The 7,607-nt window shown below is 32.5% G+C and overlaps 2 non-coding genes across 2 annotated transcripts; both read right to left on the reverse strand.

Moving 5' to 3' along the window:
• Positions 1 to 6,128: 6,128 nt before the first annotated feature.
• On the reverse strand, positions 6,129 to 6,231 carry LOC149536002 (U6 spliceosomal RNA). Its single transcript, XR_016358280.1, has one exon. It is a non-coding gene; the product is annotated as a U6 spliceosomal RNA (small nuclear RNA).
• A 1,273-nt stretch (positions 6,232 to 7,504) lies between these two features.
• On the reverse strand, positions 7,505 to 7,607 carry LOC149536003 (U6 spliceosomal RNA). Its single transcript, XR_016358274.1, has one exon. It is a non-coding gene; the product is annotated as a U6 spliceosomal RNA (small nuclear RNA).

Here is a 7,607-nt window from a genome sequence, read left to right on the forward strand (position 1 = left end):
CAACCTGGGGTAGACCTCTTGAAGAATAGGTCAACCTAGTTCATCTTATTCCTAGGCAAGGGAAGCAAAAAGCCTCTAGAAATATCAGAGGGGGTGCACATAGAATCACAAAAGGTGGAAGAAAATAAGAGAAAGAGCACATCGAGGAAAAATCCATCCATGGTCTAGGAAGTCATTATGAGACGTGTATTAAAAGGTCTTAAAATATGGGTGTGTCCATTTGAAGATAGTGCATTTATCCCCCACTTTAGCAAGAGTATGAGTTTCCTCAAACTTGAATGGTAAAGTAGATCAAAAGCAAAGAGTTGATCTTATCATGAATTAGGAGACAAAGAAATCATAAAGCCCCATAGGGACTTCAATCTTCATCATATCCAAAATTACAATAAGAGATATATAACTACAAAAGTGGTGTAGTTACTCACAAAATAAGGTTTGTGTGCCTTATTGTGAACTAAACAAGAAAAAAAAAAAAAAAAAAGGTACACTATTAAAGGAGATGGTATTGAATGGTCTAACAAGTGTGTGTAGTATTCTAGTCAACTCATTGAAGATGAATTGAATTGTATAGCAAGAGTGTGAGGCATTATACTCAATCCATCAAACGATCCAGCTTCAAAGGAACTTCATGTCCCAAAATGAAGAATACAAGAGTAAAGCAGGCATAAGGATGTGTCTTTCCTTAAGGGGTCAAAAAGAGGATCAAGCTTCTAGGACTGTCAATAGTCTAAAGAATGATTGAAAGAAAGGATTAGGCCTCCCAAACTCTCTGTAGTTTAGAGAGAGAGAGAGATCAAAAGAGACTAAGCCCACAATAACTATTATTAATCCAAAGGAAACTAATAGTGCACAAAAGGAGAGAGTGAAAGAGATGAAGCAAAAAATGCATGGATTTGAAGATAACTCAAAAATTATACCAAGAATACAAGGCTAATGTAATCTAATCCATACACAAAATTTGGATTTATTACTCCATGATAATAATAAAAAACAGAGTAGAGTGTATGCCTCCATGTTAAAGCAATTGCAAAATTATTAATGGGAGCAATAGCTTTAGTAAAAGAATACATGCATCCACTAAAAATGTTTCCACTATGAGATGTCCCAAGAGAAAGAACATACCAAGGAAATTAACACATGATAAAGAGAGATAGCACAAAGGGATCTACCAAGTTTGGGGGTAGTGTGATCATATGATATTATGTAATATTATATCAAGTATGAAATGTCATCGATACTCAAAGAAAGTAGAACTACAATACAATGGAGTTAAAAGATATGTAAAGGTTAAAAAGAAGAGTCTATTTGCGCTAACAACATGGAGACAAAAAAGAACCGGTGCTACCATATCATAATCAACCAATAAGAATATACAAACAAGTGTGAATAATAAAAAATGTACAATATATAAAAGAAAAGAGATACAAATAGAAGAATGTATACCATAGGTTCAACTACTTTATCCTCTTGAACCAACACAGAAACAAAGATCATCTACAACTATGTGCATAAAACATATAATAGAGAGAACAATATGGGGGAAACACAACACTAAAATAGAAAGACTACCATCCTATTGGAAATTAACTTTAGGCTTTCCAAATGTCCCACCAATCTCAATCTAAAATTCTATGGGAAGGATGATGACTCGTGAGGGGAACGATCCATAGTAGGAATCATAGCCAGATCCAAGAAAGGACTCTACTAGGAGTCACTATGCTAGTCACTAGAAGTGATTGTAATCCATGTAGAAAGCATGCTAGGAAAATTATAATCCATATCAATATATTCATCATCACTACTAATATGTTCATCATCAAGAGTGAACTTCTATATAAGATTAAGAGATTGTAAAATAAGAACATAATCATCATGTTTATCCATTTCCATACTGCTACCTTGATTAAATTCTTACAAAGGACCAAGCATGGGTTGATCAAAGGAAAGTGAAGGTGTCATGCAGGAAGAAAAAGTGCGATCATTAACCTTAGTTTGATGATTCTTGTAATGTTGACGTGAATATTAATTACAAATGGTTTTGCAAGATAAACTAGAAGGATTCTGATAAACTTCCATATACTCAAAAAAGGGAACAACTATGGGTTTAGAGATGGGGGTTGAAGGGATAGATGAAGTATGTAAGATAAGTAGAGGAGGATCACCCTTAGGAAGGACAAGGTTAAGAATCTTAGATAACTTCTATTGTTTATAGGAGTGAAAAAGATGATTAGGGAGATTAGATGGTCTTTTAGGGGGAGATGGCCAATAAAAATCAATGTCATCACAATCTTGAGGAAATGAAGGTTAATAAAGCAAGTGGTTAACAGTGACAATTTCATTAAAGAGAAATTTAATGCACTTATAAATGGAAAAAGATACAACTTGCAAGGAAGAAAGTCATTGGACACCAAGCTTAACTTGAAATTGATCACAAGTAGGATAGAAAACCAAGATAGTATAGACAAATCTATTAAAAAGAGTGACATAACCTTGAGGATGATAAAAAAAACCATTACAAATTTGAATCCATACACTAAAAGGGTCATAGGTATCTTTATGAAACCTTTGTTATAAAGATGTTCTTTAGTGACCACATTCACATTAGAATCGGGATTAGTCAAAACACTATGAGAAAGAATTTGAGCAACACTAGCAGTAATGTAAAGAGGACCATTAGCTGCCTTAAACATATCAAACTACCTAAAGGTGATAGGAGGTGATTGTTTAGGTTCAGGTGAAGGTGAAATTGGAGGTTGAGGTTGAGACTCAACATGATGAACCACATGACAAGATTCTTCTATCTTATCATCATAGCTAATATTATCGTCAAAAGAATAAGGTTGATTAATGATATTATTGAATGTGAAGGAAAATTATTAGTGTAGATTTGCAAATTTTGTTTAGGAGGTGCAATAGATTTATCCATACTTGTATTATTGATAGATATAGCATTAGAATCAATAAGGTCTTGAATAGAATTCCTCAAAGCATAATAGATTTGAGTATCATGACCTAGTTGATGATGGTATTGACAAAAAGCATTTGAATCTAATAACATAGAATTGGTTTTCAAATGTCAATAAGATGAATAGGATAAATTTTAAGAATTTTAGCATGAATCAATTTAGTCACCATATCATTTAAAGGTTGAAATAGTTGACTGTATAATTGTAAGAAAAAATCATAAAAAGAGAGATCTAACCAAACAAAAAATAAACCTAAATACAACTCTAAGATCAAATAAGTAATGCAAGGGTTCACCCAAACAAGGTAAACACCCAAAATTAAGAGATTGACTCCAAAAAGAAAGGGGGGCAACTAATGTTCACCAAAATGTGTAGTGGTGAAATGGAAGTGCTTCCACTTTGCTTTGCTAAAGCATACAAAGTATATGTGTGTAGGGAAAAGGAGAATCTCCAAATATGATTCCTTGTTGAATCCAAATTATATTAACAAGACTCAAATGATGGAACGGATGGCAATACTAATTCTAAAAGGTGGAAAGGAATGCAATACAAGGAAAAACTCTTTTTAGCTCATGTGTGATAATGTGTATGAAAAATTGAACTAATTAACTAAGTAATGTAAATCTAGATATCAAGTGTATATAATCAACCCAATTAAGATACACAACTATGCTAAAATTATGAAATGAAATGAAAGATAGAAGACTTGCCTTGAAATATGTAGAGGAAGTTGTATTTTTTCATTAAAAAGTGTGGATCTAGACCTAAACATTATACAATGTATGAAAAAATGTTTGTGCGCACAAGTATATGTTATATACAAAAAAATATTGCATATGAGTTGGCCAACTCTAACCTTTTTTTAATTTAATTATTTTTACCTTCATAAAAATTCCAACTAACATTCTAGCAAAAACCATGATCATCATAATTTTTATGAACATGATGAAAGCCAAGAATTTTGTATTAAAAAGTAACATTTCACCTTTTAAAATCTAATAAAACCAAAATAAATCTATATTTTTTAACAAAATGCCCCCAAATGAGTTGGTGTATCTTTCATCTCCAATTCTTGTACTTTGTCCTATAATTTTTTTCTTATATTTCATTTTCTTAGTCCTTGTTCCTTAACAAGTTCTGAATGTTAGTCATGCATTAAAGTAACCCATTCTTTTCAATCTTTTCCTTTTTGTCAAACTGTTATATTTCTTAAGGCATCTTTGAGAGAAGTCTAATTTTTTTACAACTATCATTCCTTTGATTGATATCATTTATCAAGGTGGTCCTTTTCCTCATTCAAATTTGATAGGGAGTTCCCCAAATGGGCATGAATTTACACTATTTTTTACTTTCCTAATTATAGAGTTGCAAATCATTCCGAGTTTTATCTTCCTTAGGTGAACACATTTCATCTTATAATCTACCTATCTTGAGAATGGATTCTATCAATTGTGAATTTTGCATCCTACAATTTTGTTTTTCTCCTCCAATTTATGAATAAATTTCAAGTAGTCATAAGTAAACACATTATGGGATTCCTCCATTAGTCCCTCTATCTATTTTGCACCAATTGGACATTAATCCTGATAGAGAAGGTATCATAATCCTCAAGGAGAAAGTATCCCTAGAAATTGTCTATTACACTAGGGATTCTAGAGACCATCATAAACTAGTAAACCTTAAGCATTGATTCAAGTGCAAATTAAGTCAATGATAGTAAAATAAATTGTGAATTCTTTCAATAATTAATCAATATAGTTGATGAGCTAATGGTCATTGAGTACATTGGATAATATGACTTACATGTATGATTATGGAATTCTAATTGATAAATTTTTTTCTATTTCAAGAGATTTGTGAGCTCCAAAAAAAAAAGCTCAAACATAAGAGAGAAGTATGCCAATTTCCCACCATTAAACATTAGGAGTTTTTACTCTTGGAGGAAATGTTATACATTGCTAAAATATTATGCAAGATTAGCTAACAAAATTTTGTCAAAGATTATTGTCAATTAATACTAATAAATGATACTTTTATTTTAATATTTAGACCAAAATGGGCACTTCTAATTGTGGACTATTAAAAAAAATACAACTCAAAGAATAGAAATGTTTGTCGACATCGATCAAAGAATAAATTGGTACAAATATTCACCTTCCATAGGTGACGCATTTTAGAAGAATGAGAGCTTTAGTTTAGAGCAAGATGGCATATTTTGTAAGCTACACAAAATATTAATATATGAAAGCCAAGAAATAACTTGTGTGGATATTTTTGACATGGCCAGTGCTGGGAAAACACTACTTTTGAAAATGTACTTAAATTTGAATAGTTGCATAATAGATTTTAGCAGGCTCTGGTGCTTTAGGATGTGATGAAATATAAAAAAACTAAAGCTAAGGATTTAAGTTTCTCCTTAGTGACAATAAGGATGATCTTCATAGTCCATCCATCGCAGCACATATGCAGTGAAATTATGAAGAACATTTCCTTGTCCAAAAATGTTTCATATCTTAGGCATGTGAATGGAATCAAATTGAAAATTTATAGCGGAAGCCATACATAAACTTGAAATTACCTTATCAAGAGAAATGATGAAGTCAATGCAATAAATGTTTATAGAGTCAATATTTGGTGCTCATTAAGTTATTTTGTTGAAAACATGCACATACAAAAGTATATGTGGATGCATACATAAGAATATCTAAATGGAAAAAATCATAGATAAATTCTTGAGCCAGAGTGCCATTACATGAAAATGCAACAAAGATTTCTCAAATGCCAAGGATTGCGATCGGTAGCAAAACAAGATATTGGGAGATGTATGCAACTGAGTTAAGTCCCATGTTAGGAGATATATATGATGAACTTGATGTGCATACCTCGGGGAAGTTTCTATGAAGTAAAGAGACATGAACCAAACACAAATAGAACAAAGAAATCCATGAGTTGCATCACGTAGCTTTTATATGGAACATGTCGACAATCAAGTTTTCTAACATACAATACTAATGCAACCTTATGTACTGAGTAGCGATAGTAGAGAAATAATAATATGAAATAATTAAATAATATGTATTGAGTGGAAATAGTAGAGAAATAATTAAATAATCAGAATAATCAGAAATAATTAAATAATAAGAATAAAGGAGAAGGTCTTAAATTTTTTTGGACCATTTCTCGATTTATGTGTGTCATCTTTGCGCAGGGGCCATGTTAATCTTCTCTGTATTGTTCTAATTTTATCGGATGTCTCCAAAGAGACAGTGTAGAGTGTGTAGGATAGCATATAAGGAGTGGTTGTGTAATGAATGTGTTATGAATGTAGGAGCAAGGACCTTCCATGCAGTTTGTTCTTGAAATTAAGTTAATAAAGAATGTGTAAGAAATACTTTTCTCAACAATTAGCATTCTCTTTGGTAATTTTAGTATCAAGGATTAACCTTAGGTAGACAACTAGTTTACCTAAGTAAAGCTTATACCAAATGCTTAGGGTTTCAATGATTGAATAGCTTTTAATATATGATTTGGACTTGATATTGTGCTGACACGCGTGTCCGTGCTTCCATTGCCTCGGGAGTGATGAAAGTGAGAAACGTCAAAAGACAAAAGACAGAGACACACTTCATCCCAGCGCAGCGTGGCTGGAAAACAAACAAGACTAGAGTGAGCTAAATAGAGAGGCCATTCTGAACATGAACAGGAAACCCCATTACGAAACCTGCATCAAGAGTTCGAATCTCACTCTAATTGAGCACGTCAGGGATGTAGCTCAGATTCTTGCATGCGAGAGGTACGGGGTTGGATACCCCGCATCTCCATTTGCATTTCATTTTTCTCTTCCAGTCTTCCGCTTTCTCAAAATTATTATCTTTTCAAAATTAGGTAGCATAATATATTATTTGCGTTCTTAGATCCACCTTTTGTTTGTATTTACTTTGCTAGCTCATTTCTAGTTTACAATATTCATAAGTTTTGAGATAGTTAAAATTCTTGATTTGAGACCAATTTTTATACTATTTTACCATTATTCACACAATGCAAATGTCTCTAAGTGTTTAACATGAGATTAACCCTTTAAAAATCTAATAAGACAACTAAATAGTTTATGAAAGAGTTTGGCAAATGTTTCTCAATATCTACAAAATTTATAACCCTCCTTAAAGAAGGAAAATTGATGCTCAAGTCTGTTGCACATGAAATTTTAAATGAATTGGGGCGGGGGCCCTAGCTCGTTTGGCTAAATCTTTCCTGTTGCAAAGGGTTGGTCACGGGTTCTAGTCTCCCCCGTCCTTGTGGTACCGGTGGGCGTGTTGCGCCAGCGCTACCAGTGACGTTAAAAAGTTTATCAAGTGCACTGCAATTTATAAGAAAGCCGTGTTGCACCGATTCCTTTAATCTAAAATTAAATTAAATTAAATTAAATGAACTAAAAATATGTTCATCTATTATAATTTTGTTTAATTACCTCCCTTGTGTTGAATATATATAGTAGTATAGATATAATTAAATAGTGAGAAAGAGGGAGAAGGTATTAAAAAAATTAGGACCATTTCTCGATTTATGCGTGTCATCCTTGCGCAGGGGCCATGCTAATCTTCTCTGTATCGTTCCAATTTTATCGGATGTCTCCGAAGAGAC

This window comes from Cupressus sempervirens, chromosome 10 (genome assembly GCF_028749045.1).
Source record: "Cupressus sempervirens isolate cs-2001-9-10 chromosome 10, ASM2874904v1, whole genome shotgun sequence".
Classification (NCBI taxonomy): Eukaryota; Viridiplantae; Streptophyta; class Pinopsida; order Cupressales; family Cupressaceae; genus Cupressus; species Cupressus sempervirens.